At 45.1% G+C, this 22,185-nt stretch overlaps 1 protein-coding gene across 2 annotated transcripts in view; it reads right to left on the reverse strand.

The window, feature by feature from the left end:
• The window catches only part of LOC122927369 (PH and SEC7 domain-containing protein 1-like), a 60,107-nt gene extending 57,320 nt beyond the window's left edge, over positions 1-2,787 (reverse strand). The window contains exon 1 of one of the 2 annotated variants that reach the window (XM_044279157.1): positions 2,650-2,787. The gene's annotated coding sequence lies outside the window, so the exon portion shown is untranslated. Of the gene's footprint in view, positions 1-2,575 lie in introns of both variants that reach the window. The other variant, XM_044279156.1, reaches the window with a different exon arrangement.
• Between the last annotated feature and the right edge of the window lie 19,398 nt (positions 2,788-22,185).

Below are 22,185 nucleotides of genomic sequence, written 5' to 3' on the forward strand. Positions count from 1 at the left end.
CCCCCACCGCGGGGAAACTGCGAAAAACTATAAAAATACATTTTAAGGTCCTTAAACGTAGGGGGTCACGATGCTGAGGGGACAGCATTAAACCTTCAAACCACTCAGTAGAGAGCTGACAACCTTCCTGAGCCCATTTCATGTACAATGCACGAGTCAGGCCTCCCCCTCCACTATCCGGGGTGGGGGCTCATGGTGAAGTTGTGAAATTACATGGCGCAAATTTTAAATGACTTGTGTCAAGAGATTGAGGGGTAGACCCCCCATTGATTTAACAGCCCCCTTTAATAGAGGGCAGCACTTCATCCAGGACCCCTAGAGAGGGGCCATATCACACTTGCTGATTTCTGGTGGTCCCAGCAGCGGGACGTCCCGCACCAGCACATTTGTGAGGTACAGAAGATATCTGACAAAGAGACGTCTATGACACATCTATTAATCCCATGTATATGTCAACCAGTCACTATACAATATCATACACTATACGTAATATAATAGCATTAATACTGCATGCTCCACCCTGGTCTAACCCACAGCGATCATGAATGGCTCTGCTAGGTGTTAGGCCTCATGCACACGACTGTAAGTATTTTGCGGTCCGCAAAAAACGGATTGGCAAAAAATACGGATGACGTCTGTGTGCATTCCGTATTTTGCGGAACGGAACAGCTGACCCCTAATAGAACAGTACTATCCTTGTCCTTAATGCGGGTGGAAATACGGACATAAGGAAACGGAATGCACACGGAGTAACTTCCGTTTTTTTTTTTCTGACCCATTGAAGTGAATGGTTCCGCATAAGGTCCGCAAAACCCCCCCCCCAAAAAACGGAACGGACACGGAAAGAAAATACGTTTGTGTGCACGAGCCCTTATTTCTACGACATCTTAGCCATTGACACATCTTCCTGTCCTCAAATTGTGCAACAGGAAAGGCTCTCCAAAACGCGAGATTTACCAATATATTACAAGAATCTCTTGGTGAGGCGTCAAAGGAGACCAACTGGTAGAACGTTATAGTAGACCCTTTAGTACACATAAAAAAAATAGAAAAAAAAAATATACATTTTATATCGTATTCTTATCGTAAAAGCAGGGATATGATTAACTGAAATTACAGGCCTAAAGCCTGAGGCTGCACTACTGAGACAACATTCCCTTTTCTTTTCTCTGTCAGATGGGGAGTGATCATGGACATCTAGCGTGGAATCACCTCTGTGGTGGACTTAGTGGGTATTTATTGGAATGGCCGTGTAATGCTACGGATGACTGGCTTTACTCTATGAAGGGGCTAAAGCGACCCTCCAGGCCGAACCTAAAACTTGACTATACATGGTACATGAATAGTCAACATAATCTGGTGCCTTCTGTTCCTCCCATGCTGGCTCCATTGGATTAATTTCAAAATGGCTGCCACAGCCTCAGACCTCTCTATGGGGGAAAGTCTAAGACACGTCCCACCTCCTACGCACTTGGAAGACTATGCGATTGGCGTTGGCCTACCTGAGAACCTACAGAGCACTACATCGGGAAGTCTAAGATAACGGTGGCCATCTTGGAAACCAGCGGCGGCCATAGCTTCATATTTATGTGATGCCCACATGTTCACAAATTCTGGAAGCAATGCAAGCCTATGGGCAGATTCATTTTTTGGATTATTCCTCAACGTATGCCACTGTAAAAGTATCCACTGGCCACTGAATGCTCTTTAGGTGCATGGGGACCTATGGACACGTCAGAAAAATGTTCATTCAGATGGTGGTAGTGTGTTGTGGTCCGAAAAACACGGATACCAGCCATGTGCGTTCCACCGTTTGCGGACTGCACATGGCTGGCACTATGATGGAATTTACTATTCCTGCCTGCGATTGCGGACATGCTGTATCCTTTCCGCGGGGCCGCAGAATGGAACTTCGGATGCGGACTGCTCACGGTGTGCTGACCGCATCTTTTGCGGCCCCAGTGAAATGAAACGGTCCACACCCGTTGTGCAAAATTGCGGAAGGGGTGCGGACTCATTCATACGGACGTCTGAATGGGCCCTAAAAGCAAGATGTGATCTCAGCAGTTATTTACGCCATTTTCTGGTGTAAATGATGACAGATCTACTGATGGCCCCACCACACCACTCCCCCTTTTCCAAAAGTAGCTACGTTAATAATTTTTTAACTGTCATCCACACACAGTAAAAAAAAAAAATTGCAGTACAAACCGACCTGCGGTGCACATTATAAATCCGCCATATGTTATTTTTTTGGCTGCGGATAACCTCTTGTCCGCAGATCTCACTTGTAACACATAGGGTTAAATCTGCAAAATCCACTGTGGTGGAAAACCCACCTGTACGGCGGTATCCTACAACTGGTCGCTGTTCACACAGTACAAATATATGGCTATATCATATGGGCAGGTAAAGTGCCCAGCCCCAGCAGCAGTGGCCCCCAGGATCTACCACTGGGGCCCTAATCATTATACTGTATAGAGTGAGACCTATACACAGTGTGCAGCCCCAGCACTAGATTGCAAGCTCCTGCAGGTGAGCACTACAAGTCCCAGCATGCCCCGGCAGCACTTACCCATGTAGACCGGTGCTAGTCCTGCTCTGTGACGAGCAGTCAGGGTGACATGTCGCAGCAGCAGGGACACTCACCCGTGATCTCCCGGCGTCACACTGGTCTCCGGTGGGGGCGCTGTGCGGGCTGATGACACCGGGCGCGGAGCCTCCCCCGTACTATAGAGGACAGTGCTCGGGAGAGCTGCTTCCTCGTTCTGCAGATGCCGCGATGTGCGCTACCGGAAATACAGAGCAGGCAGGGCTCACGTTACAGCGGCGGGGACCAGTGAGCAATGGCTGCACGGGGGAGGCCAGCACCGGCAGAGGGGAGAGGTCGGCACGGAGGAGGTCAGCTTAGAAGAGGGGAGGTCAGCACAGGAGAGGTCAGAAGAGGGGAGGCCAGCAGAGAGGAGGACAACACGGGGGAGGCCAGCAGAGAGTAGGGCAGCACGGGAGAGGTCAGAAGAGGGGAGGCAAGCAGAGAGGAGGACAGCACGGGGGAAGCCAGCACCCGCTGAGGAGGGAGGTTAGCTTAGAAGAGAGGAGGTCAGCACAGGAGAGGGGTCAGCACAGGAGAGGTCAGGAAAGGTCAGCACGGGGGAGGCCAGCACCGGCTGAGGAGGGAGGTCGGCACGGAGAGGTCAGCTTAGAAGAGGGGAGGTCAGCACAGGAGAGGTCAGAAGAGGGGAGGCCAGCAGAGAAGAGGTCAGCACAGGAGAGGTCAGAAGAGGGGAGGCCAGCAGAGAGGAGGACAGCACGTCAGCACGGGCTGAGGAGGGAGGTTAGCTTAGAAGAGAGGAGGTCAGCACAGGAAAGGGGTCAGCACGGGGGAGGCTAGCACCGGCAGAGGAGAGAGGTCGGCACGGAGGAGGTCAGCAGAGGGGAGGCCAGCAAAGAGGAGGACAGCACGGGGGAGGCCAGCATCGGCTGAGAAGGGAGGTTAGCTTATAAGAGAGGGGTCAGCACGAGGGAGGCTAGCACCGGCAGAGGAGAGAGGTCGGCACGGAGGAGGTCAGAAGAGGGGAGGACAGCATCGGCTGAGGAGGGAGGTTAGCTTAGAAGAGAGGAGGTCAGCACGGGGGAGGCTAGCACCGGTAGAGGAGAGAGGTCGGCACGGAGGAGGTCAGCTTAGAAGAGGGGAGGCCAGCAAAGAGCAGGTCACCACGGGGGAGGCTAGCACTGGCTGAGGAGGAAGGTAGGCTTAGAAGAGGGGAGGCCAGCAGAGGAGAGGTGAGCACAGGGGTGGTCAGCACGAGAGAGGCCAGCAGAAGAGAGGTTAGCACAGGAGGGTACAGCAGAATTGAGGTCGACACAGGAGAGGCCAGCATTGGAGAGAAGCACAGGCAGAGAAGTGTACATCATCCACAGATACCCAACAACAGTGTGCCAACTACTGATGCCGCATAGCAGTGTACCAGCCGCAGATGCCTTATAACAGGTGCCTTTAAAAAAAAACACAATAACGGTGTGCCATCCTCACATGCCTCTTAAAGGTGTATCAAGTACAGCTGTCCCATCACTGTGTACTGGTAACATCCACACATACCCCCCTACCAGTACCCGCCACACATACCCCCCTACCAGTACCTGCCACACATACCCCTCTACCAGTACCTGCCACACATATCCCTCTACCAGTACCTGCCACACATATCCCTCTACCAGTACCTGCCACACATACCCCTCTACCAGTACCTGCCACACATACCCCTCTACCAGTACCTGCCACACATACCCCCCTACCAGTACCCGCCACACATACCCCCCTACCAGTACCTGCCACACATACCCCTCTACCAGTACCTGCCACACATACCCCTCTACCAGTACCTGCCACACATACCCCTCTACCAGTACCTGCCACACATACCCCTCTACCAGTACCTGCCACACATACCCCTCTACCAGTACCTGCCACACATACCCCTCTACCAGTACCTGCCACACATACCCCCCCTACCAGTACCTGACACACATACCCCCCCTACCAGTACCTGACACACATACCCCCCTACCAGTACCTGCCACACATACCCCCCCTACCAGTACCTGACACACATCCCCCCCTACCAGTACCTGACACACATACCCCCCTACCAGTACCTGACACACATACCCCCCTACCAGTACCTGCCACACATGCCCCCACACCAGTACCAGGGTCGGGGGGTACTAGGAGGGACTGTTCTCCTTTACCCCTAATGACCAGTAAGTTGGGTGATGAACCCCTGGAAGATAATGGGCTCCGCTTGCTGTTATTCCGGGGCCTATAGATGCATACATTCTTACCCTCCGACACGTGGGCTGAGCTTGCTCCTTCTGCTTCCAGTGAGGTGTGACTACACCTGCAGCTCCAGTAGAAGACATCTGACCATTATTACAGGGCAGCCGGGCTATGCGCACAGCTTAGTGTACATCCATATGAAATGCCGACCTTCTCGTCATCTGAGGTATTCACAAAGGAAGAATGTCATTAAATGGATGACATGAAGAATCTGAAGGAACCAGCCCAGCAAGTTCATCAGGGTATTGAGGAGATGATCCTGCACCTCAGCAGCTTCCCTGGTGTGGAGTAAAGGACATAAAGCAATCCCAGCGTGAGGCCTGCAGATTCCTGCATGGAAATGGACCCTGCAGACCACCCTCCAGTATCATGTAATACCAGATGTTTCCTGCAGAGGCCGCCACATGTTTAGAAACCCCCAGCGAGTGGTGCACAGGTCAGCTTTAATTTAAAGGGGCATTCTGGTTGTTATCTCCTATCCAGCAGTAGGACCCCCACCGATCATGAGAATGGGGGGCCCCGTACCTCCTGCAGCTCCTCTGAAATGAATGGAGCAGCTGGTTGGCATGCATGTGGCCACTCCATCCATTTCTATGGGAGTTCCGGAGATAGGTCAGCGCTTTATTGGCCATCTCCGAAACTCCCATAGAAATGAATGGAGAAGCTGCGCGTAGGGGTACCAGCGGTAGGACCCCCACTGATCTAATAGTTCCCAGGATAGGGGATAGCTTGCAACAACCGGAATACCCCTTTAAAGTGTCCACTGACACAATGGAAGTCACAAAACACGGATACCGGCTGTGTGTACGCCGCATCATGGCGCAGACCCATTGACTTCAATGGTTCCGTGGTCCGTACGCTGTGACAAAGTATAGGACACGTCCTGTCCTTTGTGGCGCGGCTGCAGAAGCATACAGAAGGGCTTTTTTTTTTAAGTTGAATTGAAAAAAAAAATGCAATTCCGCCACAATTTTCTGGATTTCGTTTTTACGGTATTCCCTATGCGATAAAACTGATCTCTTACCATCACTCTCTGGGTCAGTACGATTCCAACCACGCCACGTTTATATAGTGTTTCTTGTGTTATATTTCTTAAGAAGAAAAAAAAAACAAGTCCCCCCCCCCCCCCCCACGTTTTATTTACGCCTGTGGAGCTATGTGAAGGCTCATTTTTTGTATACATTCATATTTTTTTAGGTATTCCGGGAGGTGGCGATACCAACTCTTAATTTTTTATTGATTAGAATTTTTAAAAACTTTTTTTTTTTTTTTTTTACTTTCCTTTACACTTGGGCCTTAATCGGGGATCTGCAAAATACGGATGTAATCCGTGTGCAGACCGCATTTTATTGGCAGACCCTTTGTTTTCAATGGGTTTGTGGTAACACCCAGCTGTCAACTTATTCATACATTTCCAGATGGAATATTACAGAGGAATGACTCTAGGTAAAGTTGCTCTAGCATTGTTATTAGTAAGTATCTACTAAAACAGGCGGCGGAGGGACTGACAATTCCTCCTTTCCTGGAGAGGGAATCCCTATCACTACATATAGAGGCAGCTTTGTCATAGCAGAGAAGTCTGGCTGGAATGGCAGCCATGCTGGTCGCCCTCTAGTGGTCATGAGTGTTCCTGCAGACAGTTACAAAGAGATTACAGCTGGGTCATGTTTGGTGAAGCTTAGAACTTGAACAAATATTAAGCCTATGTAAATATGTAGTTCCTCCTGGCATGGATTTTACAAGGTTTCTATACAAATACCTGAGACACATGAATACCACGTGTGTTTACCTAGGCTTATATCAATCTGCCTCCACATTGTTCTGCACAGCAATAACCCTTATCTGCCTCCAGTGAAAGTGACAGCTACAAATGTGGACTCCAGGGTTTCATTCCTGACAGCTGAGATCATGTGTCAGACTCCAAACAGAATGACACAGAGCGATAATCATTCTACATCACCTAGTAGGGTACATGGATGTCATAGAGGGGGTCCGCTGCTTAGGCCCCTCATCTATGATCCATATTGAAGAGTTTCTCTTGCTGTGATGGACTTTGAGCCATTCATGTACTACGTGTTGGGCCATCCATTTTTCCCAATCAACTTCTGATTACCGCTCCTGCCGGGACTGTGTTAGTAGAACAGCACTTTTGTGGTGGTCTTCTAGGACAACACCTCTATGGTGGTCTTTTGGGACAACACCTTTATGGTGGTCTTTTGGGTCAACACCTTTATGGTGGTCTTCTGGGACAACACTTTTATTGTGGTCTTCTGGGACAACACCTTTACTGTATGGTGCTCTTTTGAGACAACACCTTTATGGTGGTGTTCTGGGACAACAAATTTATGGTGATCTTCTTGAACAACACCTCTATGGTGGTCTTCTGGGACAACACCTTTATGGTGGTCTTCTGGGGCAACATCTCTATGGTGGTCTTTTAGGTCAACACTTTTATGATAGTCTTCTGGGACAACACCTTTATGGTGGACTTCTGGGACAAAACCTCTATGTTGGTCTTCTGGGACAACACATTTATGGTGGACTTCTGGGACAACACTTTTATGGTGGTCTTCTGGGACCTGGTGGGGCCTATGGTTTCCAAGTACCCCTGTTTCTGAGTACACCATATTTATTATACCCTCCTCCACTTGTGGAGCAGCAGCTCTGGAAAAAGCAAGGGGACTAAGTGGTAAGTATGTGTTTTTATATTTTATCAGGTGGGGCTTTTGGACAAACTCCTTAACCAGTGTATTGTACAAATCTTGCAGAGAACATGTTTTCTCTCACATTTGTGGCTCAAAGTAAGTCTTCATTAATGTAGTGAGGCTTCACTCATCAGGGGCAACCCTTTCAGAATGCAGAGTGATCAGCTGGTTCTCCTGGGTCCCAATCCGGGCAGACAGCTGATATTGGATGATGTCTGGGAAATGTAGTACGGTATTTTATAGCTGTCTATGTAATACAAGGATGGAGCACGTCTGTGTGGGGGGCGTCCCTTTGTGATGTCTGTATACCCTAAAAGGGAATTAGAAAAATGCCTGACTTCATGAGCCAACCCCTTTAACATGCATACTGAGTAGTGGGGAGGGCTCCTGCTTCAGTCAGTTGCCTTCCAGACATAGTATTTGGTCATAGTATTTATTATGTTTAAATTTTTTACATTTATTGTTTTTTTAATCCTTTCCCAATGGCAAACATGGCGCCCGCTCAGAAGCTGAGCGGGCACCATAGCCGGTGGGTGCATGCAGTTTTTACACAGTAGAAATCCACTGAAAGTGTCCCTGAATTGAGACAACTCCAGTCATGGTCATTTAACTACTCAGATACGTGGTCACATGTAGAGACAACTGGCGCTCCCCCCCCCCCCATCATGATAATATTGGGGGAACCGTTCAGTTACATCCTGGGGCTGCCAATATAGAGGCCCTATAGTAAAATAGTGCTATTATTTGATTGCAGTCTATGGTATCAGTGATTCCTCTAGGGGGGGCTAAAAAAGAAAAACGTTTTTAAAATAATAAAAAAAACCATTCAAAATTCAAATCACCTCCTTTCTCCATATTTACACATACAAATAAGCAAAAAAAGAAACATATTAATCATCGCCGCATCTGAAAAAAAATCTAAATGCCCAAATCACCACTTTTTGGTCGCTTCATCTACTATAAAAAATTGTATCACTAAAAACTACAACTTGCTCCATAGACTGAAATATGAAAAAGTTCTGGGGGTCAGACTATGGCGGTAAAAATATTTTTTTTTTCAAAGTATTTAATTTTTTAAGAAATATTAAGCAAAACATAAATTTGGTATCGCTGTAGTCACACTGACCTGCAGAATAAGGCCTCATGCACACGACCGTTTTTTATTTTTTTTATTTTTGAAGGATCCACGGACATGAAAAATGAAAAAAAGATTCTAAGTCAAGTTTGCCATTGAAATGATAGGAAAAAACAGACACGGATCAAGGACGCGGATGACAATCTTGTGTGCATCCGTGATTTTTCACGGACCCATTGACTTGAATGGGTCCGTGAACCGTTGGCCAGGAAAAAAATAGGACAGGTCCTATTTTTTTCGCGGCCAGGAATAACGGATCACAGATGCGGCTGCCAAACGGTGCATTTTCCGATTTTTCCACGGACCCAATGAAAGTCAATGGGTCCGCGAAAAAAAACGGAAAACTGCACAACGGCCACGGATGCACACAACGGTCGTGTGCATGAGGCCTAAAGGTAGCATATGTGGCTGTATAAATGAAACCGGGAAAGCGATGGCGCAGTTGCATTGTTTTTCACCTCTACCCCATTAATAATTTATTTTCCAGCTTGCCGAATACATCTTATGGATTATTAAATGGGTCCATTAGAAAATACAGCTTATCCTGCAAAAAGCTAGTCCTCATTTGTGAACCGAAGAAAAAAGTTATGGAGCGGGAAAAAAACTAAAATGTAAAAATTGACTGCGGCATGAAGGGGTTTAAGGAGGCCTAGGCAAAGAAAATTTTAAAAGTCCCTTTAAAATACCTAAACCAAAAACAATATGCATACGGGTATGACAATCGCACGGCCTGGTAAGGATTTGTTCCAGTCCCAATTATCTGGAGAAAACAATCTCACAACAATCCCACATGATTCCAGGGAAATTCCTTGGTTTGGAAACATGTACACGAAGATGAGGTACAATCGCGTTACTGTGTGCTGTACTGATAGGAAGATCTGATGGTCACAGGAGTTAGGCCTCATGCACACAAACGTATTTTATTTCCGTGTCCGTTCCGTTTTTTTTGCTGACCAAATGCAGAACCATTCACTTCACTTCAATGGGTCCCCAAAAAAACGGAAGTTACTCCGTGTGCATTCCGTTTCTGTATGTCAGTTCCGCAAAAAAATAGAACATTTCCCATCATTGTCCACATTACGGACAAGGATCGTACTGTTCTATGAAGGGCTCCACAAAATACAGAATGCACACAGATGTCATCCGTATTTTTTGTGGACAGCAAAATACATACGTTCACGTGCATGAGCCCTTAGGGGCAGTGTTATCCTGACTATAGGCAGGCTGTCAGTGTAGTACTGACAATGAGCTAAAATACAGGATGTATCATAATACATTGTAGAGGGGATCTGCCCCCCAAAAGTTGAAGTCCCACTGTGGGACAAAATTTAAAACAAAAAGAAAAGTTAAAAGACATATTCAGTATTGTCGTGTTTGTAACGACCAGCTATATAAAATATCACAATATCCAACACGTCAGGTGAACGCCGTAAAAAAAAAAAAGGATAAATAAAACAAAAACACAAAAAGTGTAACACCAAGTGATCAGAAAGTCGTATGTACCCCAAAATGGTACCAACCAAACCGTCACCTTATCTATCTTCTTTCAGCAGGACCTGCGCTGACGTCGCCACGTGGTGAGCGCGATTACGTCATCAAAGGTCCTTTGGCAGGTCCTGAAAGAAGAAGAAGATGATGCCGGCTGCGCGAACCACAGGATGAGGTGAGTTAATTATGTTTTTTTTTTAACCCCTAAAGCCACATTTTAGTAAGCACTCTGTATTAGGAATGCTACTATTTAGGGAAAATAATACAGTAAATTTACTTTTATCAATTTACTTACATCATCTCCTAGCAACGATGCGTGAAAATCGCACCGCATCCGCATTTGCTTGCGGATGCTATGCGATTTTCACACAGACCCATTCATTTCTATGGGGCCTGCGTTGCGTGAAAAACACAGAATATAGAACATGCTGCAACTTTCACGCAGCGCACAAGTGATGCGTGAAAATCACCGCTCATCTGAACAGCCCTATTGAAGTGAATGGGTCCGGATTCAGTGCAGGTGCAATGTGTTCACCTCACGCATTGCACCCGCACACAATTCTCACCAGTGTGAAAGGGGCATAAGACAATCGCCCGAAAAATTAAAAAAATATATAAATATGGCGTCAGAAAATGGCAACACAAAAGCAAGATTTTTTTCTTTTGAAAATGCCTTTACTGTGTAAAACGTAACAAAAATAAAAAAAAGATATATTAGGTGCCGCTGCATCTGTAACGACCTACTCTATAAAAATATCACATGATGTACCCCCTAAATAAAAACTGCCAAAACAGCAATTTTTGGGTCACCTTGCCCTAAAAAGTGTAATATTGAAAAACATATGTAGTCAAAAATGGTACCAATAAAAACTTCAACTCTTCTCGCAAAAAATGAGCTCCTACACAAGATGATCGGCAGAAAATTTAAAAAAAATATGGATTTCAGAAAATGGATTTTTTTTTCCAAAAATGCTTTTATCTAAAAATAAATTTAAAAAAGTATACAGATTAGGTATCGCTGCATCCGTAATGACCTGCTCTATAAAAAAAATCACATGATCTACCCCCTCAGCTGAATGCCGTAATACAAAAGCAAAAACAGCCTTTTTCCTATCACCTTGCCCCAAAAAAGTTGAATATTGAAAGATCAAAACATCATATCTACCTAAAAACAGTACCAATAAAACGTCTACTCTTTCTACAAAAAATTAGTGCTTAGACAAGATAATCGGCAGAAAAATTAAAATGGAAACATTTTGTTTCAAAAATGCTTTATTATGTAAAATTGAAACAAAAAAAATTAAAATAGATATATTTGGTATTGTCGCATCCATAACGACCTGCTCTATAAAAATAACACATGATCTATCCCTTCAGTTAAATACCATAAAAAACTAAATATAAAAACTCCGCCAGTACAGCCATTTTTGGTTACCTTGCCTCACAAAAAGCGTAATATTGAGCGATTAAGAATCATATGTACCCCAAAACAGTACCAATAAAATTATCACCTTATCCTGTAGATTCGAAAATGGGGTCACTTTCTGTGAGTTTTTACAGTAGAGGTGCATCTGGGGGGTCTTCAAATGCGACATGGCAACTTAAAATTATCCCAGTGAAATCTGCCCTCCAAAAACCATGCGGTGCTCTTTCCCTTCTGAGCCCTGCATTGTGTCCAGACAGCAGTTTACGACCACATATGGGGTGTTTCTGTAAACTGCAGTATCAGGGTAAGGCCCCATGCACACGGCCGTGTTTCACAGCCGTGTGCGGGCCGTGGAACCGCGGCCTGGATCCCTCCTGAGAGCAGGAGCGCACGGCGTCACTGGTTGCTATGACGCCGTGCGCTCCCTGCTGCCGGCACAGTACAGTAATACACTGGTATAGATCATACCAGTGTATTACTGTATTGCGGCGGCAGCAGGGAGCGCACGGCGTCATAGCAACCAGTGACGCCGTGCGCTCCTGCTCTCAGGAGGGATCCAGGCCGCGGTTCCACGGCCCGCACACGGCTGTGAAACACGGCCGTGTGCATGGGGCCTAATGTTGAGTTTTATTTGGCTGTGAAACCCTGCTGTGTTAAAGGAAAATGGATTCAGGCTACTTTCAGACTTGCGTTGTTATTGAGTCCGTTTAGTCCTCATGCATTCTGAATGGAAAGAGATCTGTTCAGGATGTCTTCCATTTCGGCAGCATTCCATTTTGTGACCGGACACAAAACCGCTGTGTCCAGTCATAAAAGTGAAAAAAAAAAAAAAAAACGGATTCGGCACTGAAAACAATGTCAATGGTGACGGATCAGTTTTTTTTATGGAGACTAAAAACCTGATCCGACACCCATTGACTTTCAATGTATTTAGTGACGGATCCGTTCTTTCCGTTTTGATCTCGCACAACCTCATCTTAACGGAACGGATGCATCCTGATCAAAATCAAAACGGATCTGTTTTATTCCAGTACGGAGATCCTCTTCTGGATCTAAATACCGCAATTAACAACGCAAGTGTGAAAGCAGCCTTACCTGATAAAACGACCTGATTGTTAGGGACAGTTTAGACTGATTTTTCTGGTGCTGATTTTGCCATGTTTGACCTCAAAATCAGCGCCAAAAAATGACTTAAAACAGCCCCCCATTTATTTTAGTGCGAAGCTGCACTTGCCTTTTTTTCCACATGGAAAAAAGAAGCAGCATGCTGAAAATAGGCAGGGTTAACTCAAATAGGTGTTCCTGGGTGGAGTTGGGGTATTCCCAGAGGCGGGGAGTAGATCCCCTGATTTTACCAACGTAAACGTTGATAAGTATGCCTATTTAAGGTGGAATCCTCACTGAATCTCCCATTGAAATGAATGGGAATTGTCAAAAACCTGCTCCGTACATGTCTGCACCCACAAGCTTAAAATGCAGTTTTGTACTGAAGTAAACACTCATTGGTTTAAAAAAAAAATGCGTAGAAAAAATATGCATAAGGGTACTTTCACACTTGCGTTGTGAAGACCCGGCATGCAGTTCCGTCGTCGGAACTGCCTGCCGGATCCGGAAATCCATGTGCAAACGGATAGCACTTGTAGACGGATGCGGATCCGTCTAAAAAATGCATTGAAACACAGGATCCGTCTCTCCAGTGTGATCCGGAAAAATGAATCCGGTATTTAGTTTTTTCCTCCTTTTTAAAGGTCAGATCTGTTTTGCCGGAACACTTGGTGTCGGCATTAATGCATTTCAATGGAAAATAATGCAAGTGTTCCGGAATTTTGCTGCGGTATTTTCTCTGGCCAAATACCGTAAGAGTGACTGAACTGAAGACATCCTGATGCATACTGAACGGATCGCTCTCCATTCAGAATGCATTAGGATAAAACTTTCCGGTTTTGAGCCCCTAGCACGGAACTCAGTGCCGGAAAGATTTAACGCAAGTGTGAAAGTACCTTAAAAAAACATGCAGATTTCGCACTGAATTTTGGAGACGGATTTTCAAAATTGGTGGTGTTAACATACCCTTAAAGGTATGTACACCTTTGGGACAATTTTTTATGATTGCATTTTACTAATTTTGGCCTAAAAAAATAATTTTTTTCATTTGGTCTTTATTTAAAAATATTCAGACGTTCTGTCACAAAGGGTTAAAGGGGTTCTGCACTTTGTTTAAACTGATGATCTATCCTCTGGATAGATCATCAGCATCTGATCGGCGGGGGTCTGACACCTGGGACCCCCACAGATCAGCTGTTTGAGAAGGCAGCGGCGCTCCAGCAGCGCCGCGGCCTTCTCACTGTTTACCGCTGGCCCAGTGATGTCACAACTTGTACTTGTATCAACTTGCCTGGGCGGAGCTAAACTACATTCAAGGGAAAGGAGCTTAGCCCCGCCCAGGCCAGTGATACTAGTCGTGACGTCACTGGGCCTGCGGTAAACAGTGAGAAGGCCGCGGCACTGCTGGAGCGCCGCTGCCTTCTCAAACAGCTGATCTGCGGGGGTCCCAGGTGTCGGACCCCCGCCGATCAGATGCTGATGATCTATCCAGAGGATAGATCATCAGTTTAAACAAAGTGCAGAACCCCTTTAACTATTCGTCTAGCTGTGTGAATCCTACTTTTACTTTGGTCATCTAGTAAACCTTATCACTAAATTACTAAGAGGTCATAACTTATTTAAGACATATTCTGACTTATTCTTATCAGTAAGATAAGAACTGTCCTATAATGTTTAGGACAGTGATGGCTAACCTCTCCTAGCATGCTCCATTCATTTCTATGGAGTTCTGAGAACAGCCAAGCAAGTGTACATCTTGGGAGTTGTAGTTTTAACGCGGCTGGAGTGCCGGAGGTTAGCCATCACAGGTTTAGGAGGTCAGAGATAAGGAGCCTGTCAGCTGAGCTGCCTGATAGAATAGAGAGAAAACAGTAAGCTACTAGATAAACTCAAAGCTGTGCAGGGAAAAGGGCTCAACATTTTTAATAAAGGTCAATTAAAAAAAATGATTTTTAGCTCAAAATGAGTGCAATGCAAAAATTGCCCCCAAAGGTGTTCACAGCCTTTAGTGGGGGGATATCCCATGGTGCTTATAGATGGATGGGGAGGATTTCACCCTCCTTCTGCACCTTATACTAGATTCAGCATGTGGGTAAACCGACCAAACTGAATGGCGGTTGTGTACTGTGATAGAGTAAGGAGTGACAATATTTCTCTTACTTCCATGGTGTATATGTGACTGTGTCTGGAAGGGATGTGGTGAGATTTTTTCTCAGCGTGGCCACTTCCTGTAGTGATGATTGTGTAACACAAGTCCTCCCGTGCTTCTCTCACTTCCTTCACCTTCCTAACCAAAAGGGAAAACCATTATGTCATCACATTTATCTTCAAGCGTCACATTTCTAAGGCCTCGTCTGGGGTATGGCCCAGTGCAGCGCCTCTCTGGTCCGGGGATTTAATTATATGACGCAGGTGTTATAACTATAGTCAGTGCATCCAATAGGCTCTGTTCACACCATGTTCAGGCTACATGTCGGGGAATGCTTCTAGCATCTACATAGAGTTTTGTAGGCCACACATAGGCAGGATGGTACATCTTGATGTGTTGTACAGGGTCTAATACATGGGTAAGCATGGGACCAATGCTGAGCCAAAAACTCATCTGGAGGGGTTCCCAACAGCCATGATATTGAGGCATGTTCAGATGTCGCAGGTATAGCCACCATGTGATCTGAATGGAACTGAGAGGCCACAGCTGTCCTCTCGAGGGTACTGGAACACTGACCCCAAGCAGTACAATACCTGAAAAACAGCCATGGAGGACACTAGGGTGAAGTATTAGGTATCATGCACACAGCCCTGTGAATTATGGCATCATAATATTTCACGCAGTATGGAACTACCAGATATTACCATGTGGGGCGCAATATCTCGGATGAGTTTGCCCCACTTTTTTCCAAACCTTGGCAGACTTTGCTGCACTCCACTTACAGGTTCGGGTTTAAAAACAGCCGGCAGAGAAGTAAACCTACATGTTCATGCCCAGCTACTATTGCAGTATCTTTTTTTCACCAACAGGTGGCAGTACAGAGCTGCTAAAGTGAAGATAACCTATTTACGGTGCGGCGACACAGGGACTACGCCGCAAATCCACTGTGGATATGTTGCGGATTTCACCCTTTGCATTCCTAAGCGTGAAATCCGCAGCGCAGGTTAGTTTACACTGCAGATTTTTTTTTTGCAGCATGTAGATAAGATTTCTTAAAATCTCATATACTTTCCTGCTACTGTAAATGCTGTGGATTTGCCTCACGCAAGTCTGCGGTGGCAAATTTGCTGTATTTTCATCCTACGCAGAGGTACCCTGATAGTTAAACCTGCCTGCGCTATGGTCAGTCCTTTTTGTTCTCCTCTGGATGAGAGGCACTAGAGGGCTCTGGCAGTCTCTCACTCCATCACTGTCATATTCTACAGAAGGCTACTGTCACACTCGCGTTTGGTGCAGATCCGTCATGGATCTGCACAGACGGATCCGTTCAGATAATACAAACTTCTGCATCCGTTCAGAACGGATCTGTTTGTATTATCTGTAATATAGCTAAGACGGATCCGTCTTGAACAACATTGAAAGTCAATGGAGGACGAATCCATAGAAAACGGATCCGTCCCCATTGACTTACATTGTGTGTCAGAACGGATCAGTTTGGCTCAGTTTCGTCAGACGGACACCAAAACGCTGCAAGCAGCGTTTTGGTGTCCGCCTCTAAAGCGGAATGGAGACGGAACGGAGGCAAACTGATGCATTCTGAGCAGATCCTTTTCCATTCAGAATGCATTAGCGCAAAACTGATCCGTTTTGGACCGCTTGTGAGAGCCCTGAACGGATCTCAGAAACGGAAAGCCAAAACACCAGCGTGAAAATAGTTAAAAGGAAGCTGTGGTTACAGGTTGCTGTTGTAATCTCTTATTTAGTATCTGTCAGAAACCTAAGGCCCCTTTCACACAAGCGAGTTTTCCACATGGGCGCAATGCGTGACATGAACGCATAGCACCCGCACTGAATCCTGACCCATTCAGTTCAATGGGTCTGTGTACATGAGTGTTGTTTTTCACGCATCACTTGTGCATTGTGTGAAAATCGCAGCATGTTCTATATTCAGCGTTTTTCACGCAGCCCTGGACCCATAGAAGTGAATGGGGCTTCAGTGAAAAATGCATTGCATCCGGAAGCAACTTCGTGAAGTTATAACTTTTGCTCATAGGAGCCAATACATTCTAATACTGTACGGAGCACTCACTCTGTACAGTATTCAAACAAAGTTTTATGCGAATCGACTTCGGATGTTTCATCTGAAGTCGATACGCCCATCCCTAGTTTTATATTTTCGGACATTATAAAAAACACCTGTTTCATAAAAGGTCTTAAAATGCAGTAAATACAATCTTAGGCCTCATGCACACGACAGTATTTTTTTATGGTCCGCAAAAAGGGGTTCCGTTGTTCCGTGATCCGTGTCCGTGTGTCTTCCTTTATTTTTGGAGGATCTCCAGACATGAAGGAAAGTAAAAAAAAAATCGAAGTCAAGTTTGCCATGCAAATGATAGGAAAAAAACTGACGCGGATGACAGTCTTGTGTGCCTCCGTGTTTTTTCACGGACCCATTGACTTGAATGGGTCCGCGAACCGTTTTCCGTGAAAAAAATAGGACAGGTCATATTTTTTTCACAGACTGGAAACACGGATCACGGACGCGGATGACAAATAGTGCATTAGCCGAGTTTTCCACTCCTCATGCACACGACCATTGTTGTGTCCGTTGTTCCGTTTTCCGTGATTTTCTGTGGACCTATTGACTTTCAATGGGTCCGTGGAAAACTCGGCTAATGCACCGTTTGTCATCCGCGTCCGTGATCCGTGTTTCCAGTCCATGAAAAAAATAGGACCTGTCCTATTTTTTTCACGGACAATGGTTTGCGGACCCATTCAAGTCAATGGGTCCGTGAAAAAACACAGAGGCACACAAGATTGTCATCCGCGCGTCCGCGTCCTTTTTTTCCTATCATTTGCATGGCAAACTTGACTTTTATTTACTTATTTTTACTTTCCTTCATGTCTGGTGATCCTCCAAAAACAAAGAAAGACACACGGAAACAAAAACGGACACGGATCATGGAACAACGGAACCCCTTTTTGCGGACCGCAAAAAATACTGTCATGTGCATGAGGCCTTAGGGCTCTTTCACACCTGCGTTCTTGTCTTCCGGCATAGAGTTCCGTCGTCGGTGCTCTATGCCGGAAGAATCCTGATCAGTTTTATCCTAATGCATTCTGAATGGAGAGAAATCCGTTCAGGATGCATCAGGATGTCTTCAGTTCAGGACCGGAACGTTTTTTGGCCGGAGAAAATACCGCAGCATGCTGTGCTTTTTGCTCCGGCCAAAAATCCTGAAGACTTGCCGCAAGGCCGGATCCGGAATTAATGCCCATTGAAAGGCATTGATCCGGATCCGGCCTTAAGCTAAACGTCGTTTCGGCGCATTGCCGGATCCGACGTTTAGCTTTTTCTGAATGGTTACCATGGCTGCCGGGACGCTAAAGTCCTGGCAGCCATAGTAAAGTGTAGTTGGGAGCAGCATACTTACCGTCCGTGCGGCTCCCGGGGCGCTCCAGAGTGACGTCAGGGCGCCCCACGTGCATGGATGACGTGATCGCATGGCACGTCATCAATGCGCATGGGGCGCTCTGACGTCATTCTGGAGCACCCCGGGAGCCGCACGGACTGTAAGTATACCGCTCCCCGCTCCTACTATGGCAACCTGGACTTTAATAGCGTCCTGGCTGCCATAGTAACACTGAAAGCATTTTGAAGACGGATCCGTCTTCAAATGCTTTCAGTTCACTTGCGTTTTTCCGGATCCGGCGTGTAATTCCGGCAAGTGGAGTACACGCCGGATCCGGACAACGCAAGTGTGAAAGAGGCCTTAGACGAACAACAACACATGACTAATTACACCGTCTCATTATTGAACAAAAACTAGGCCAAAATTCAGAAGCTGTGTGTAAAAAATGAATTCCCACCATACTGCTTCCATAGGAAATAAAGAGTTTCTCTGGAATTTATGAAAATAAAATTACTGAAAATACGTATTATTAATATTACTTATAAATATATTCATTAATATCTTTCATTAGCTATAATGACTTGTATGGTCTAGGGGGCGCAATCATCAGGGGAAATAAAATGGCCACCGTCCTATTAGTACACACAAAACCCGTCCTAATCACACAGGAGGACAAGTTACTTCACAACACTGAGGTAAAGAGCTGCCTCATCCTTCTCTCTGCTCTACTTGTCAGGGATTATGATCCTGAATACAGATAAGATCTTCAGCTGAATCTCTGTAGGAATGAAGTTCATGAGGAGACATGAAGTACAGAGAGGATGGACAGGACAGACTGGTAATGGAGACTGCATACAAGTTCTGTTGCTCATTACCCCCACCCTCCTCTCTGTATTTCATGTCTCCTCATGAGCTCCATTCCTACAGAGATTCAGCTGAAGATCATAATCCCTGAGGAGCAGAGCAGAGAGGCGGATGAAGCAGCTCTTTACCTCAGTGTTGTGAAGTAACTTGTCCTCCTGTGTGATTAGGACAGGTTTTGTGTGGACTAATAGGACGGTGGCCATTTTATTCCCCAGGTGACTGCTCTTTAAGAGGGTAAATCATAGTCCAGTAGTAATGAAATTTACTTGATTAATTGATCATCAGCAAGTGTGACCACCTCTATAAAAGCAGCAGTTTGCTTGTCTGGAGCATTTAAGCGTGTTAACACAATACCAAGGAGGAAAGGCATCAGCAATGATCTTTGAGAAGATCTGGGAAGGGCTGTAAGGGTATTTCCAGATAGTTTGAAGCCCATTGAGAAAGATTATTCACACGTGAAAAAAAGTTAGCTGACGATTTTCCCAAGAGTGGACGTGTCAGCATTTTCAACCCAAGGACAGCATATGCAGTGCTCTGAGAAATTGCAAAAACCTCTCTGTAGGTCTCGGCATGTTAAATGCTCAAGTTCATAACAATACAATTAGAAAAAGACTGAATAAGTATGACTCATTCCTTCCAACTGTCAAACACAGTGGTGGAGGGGTGAATTGGGCTTGTTTTGTATCTACAGGACCTGAGCACCTTGCAGTCATTGAGTTTGACCATGAACTTCTCTGTATACCAGGGTGAAATGTGAGGCCATCTATCCAACAGCTAAAGCTTGGTCAAAACTGAGTCAAGCATCAGGACAATAATCAGGTCAATAATCCCAAGGGCACCAGCAAATCTACATCAGAATGGCTGAAAGATAAAAGAATCAAGGTGTTGCAAGGCACAAATAAAAGGCCAAAATTCCTTCAGAACAATGTGAAGGACTGATAGTCATACAGAAATTGATTACTTCAAGTTATTGCTGCTACAGTGGTTCTACAAGCTATTGATTCATGGGGTGGACTTCGTTCACACAAGGTTTTTCTATTTTGGCTTCATATTTGATGAATAAATAATGGCACAGTGGAATCTGTTGTGTGGTGTGCTTCATCTGAGGTTGGATTAGGGCTCCATAGGAACATAGTGTAATCCCCATTGACTCCAATGCTAATTCACTGGGGTCTATGAGAGGAGCAATCTAATGATTGCTTGTTCAAGTTCCCTAGGGGAACTATAAAAAAAAAAGTTTTTAAAAATATATAAAAATTCAAATCACCCTTCTTTCCCCCCAAAACAACAAAAATTAAAAAAAACGATAAAAAAAATAAACATCCAGGACATTGCGACATGTGAAAATGTCCATGCTAATAAGGTAATGTTTAATTTGGAGTTTTTTCGTCGCTTCATCTCCCACTAAAAAATGAATAAAAAGTGATCGAAAATTGTATCAATGAAAAATACAGATCGCCCTGCCAAAAATTAGCTTCATACACATTAAGGTAGAAAAGTATGACAACGCAAAGAAAAAATTCGTTTTTATAAAAAAAATTTTTTTTTCAGTATTAAAATGCAAGAAAAACGATACATATGTGGTATCGTCAAGGACATAACTACCATAGCAGCAGACCATGCGACTGCTTTAGGGCCCAGTCTTAGTTGGGATCATCTCCTCTTCTAGTGAAGGTGAAAACTTGGTCTGGACTCTACCCTCTAAAGCAGGCATGCTCAACCTACGGCCCTCCAGCTGTTGCAAAACCACAACTCCAAGCATGCTCGAACAGCCTACAGCTATCAACCCACAGCAGGGCATTGTGGGAGTTTTGGTTTTACAACAGCTGCAGGGCCGCAGTTTGGACATGCCTGCTCTAAAGGAACAACTTTTAGCAAATTAAGCAGTGGAAAAATGGCACAAGGATCATTGAAAGGGGTTTAGGCAGAAACCCTTCTGTCCTGTGTGGGGGGCCTGGTTTGATCCTTGCTATGGGGCTCTTATTTCTCTATGTACGCCACTGGGTATCGTTGTAATTGTACGCATAGGAATCACTGTAAAAACAAAACCCATAAAACTGTGGCAGAATTGTGTTTTTTTAAATAATTCCACCTAATTTGGAATTTGTTTTTAGCTTCCCACTACATTGTATGCAACTGTAAATGGTGCCATTAGAAAGTACACCTCATATGACTATGTGAATGGAGAAATAAAAAAGTTATGGCTTTGGTAAGGCTGGGAGTAAAAAGACGATAAAACAGAAAATCACCCGATCTTGAAGGGGTTAACTAATCGGTGCATACACAACTCTCACAGTTGTTAGTATCAATCGTTTTTTATTGAGAATTTTTTGCAATTTACATGAGCAAACAAATAAGGACAATACAGAAACAAGCAAAACAAAAATAAAGCAAAAATAACATCATATATCATGTCGCTTACCAGTAGAGTACATCAGCATAAATGGTCAGCTACAGTTGTTACCATATTCCATCTGGTAGAGGGGTAGCATGTTTGCAAGATAACCATGGTAACCATTGGTTGTGGGCTTTTATCCTGGATCGCAAGGATGGTGCGTAAGATAGTTCCCGTTGCATATGAAAGTTCAGCAACTGGGCTACTTCAGAAATATTGGGCATATGAGGGAGTTTCCAATTTTCGGCTATGACCTTCTGGGAGGATGTGGGCAACCACCCATCTGAAATCAGAAGGGATGTCCTCTATTCCTATACTTAATATAGCTAATTCTGGGGTTAGTGGTATACTCAGACCCGTCACCCTCAATCAGATCTGAGACTCTGCTCCATAAAGGGGAACCTCTGCTTCCACATAAGGGAGAGTCTGTAGGAGAAAAGTGTGCTATTCTATCCGGGGTCAGGTACCATCTCATTTGTATCTTTCTATTTTGCTCAACGTGGTTCATGCACTTGGAGGCGGTTACTGCCCAGTGCAGGGCAGTTAGACATCTTTCCAGAGGGAATTCGCTACCTAGTTCTTGTTCCCATCTATTCATGTATGTGGGTTTAATCGTAATCTCAGTCGGTAGAATAGCTGAGTAGATTATGGATAAGCTAGAACTTGAAG

This window comes from Bufo gargarizans, chromosome 2 (assembly GCF_014858855.1).
Source record: "Bufo gargarizans isolate SCDJY-AF-19 chromosome 2, ASM1485885v1, whole genome shotgun sequence".
NCBI lineage: Eukaryota > Metazoa > Chordata > Amphibia > Anura > Bufonidae > Bufo > Bufo gargarizans.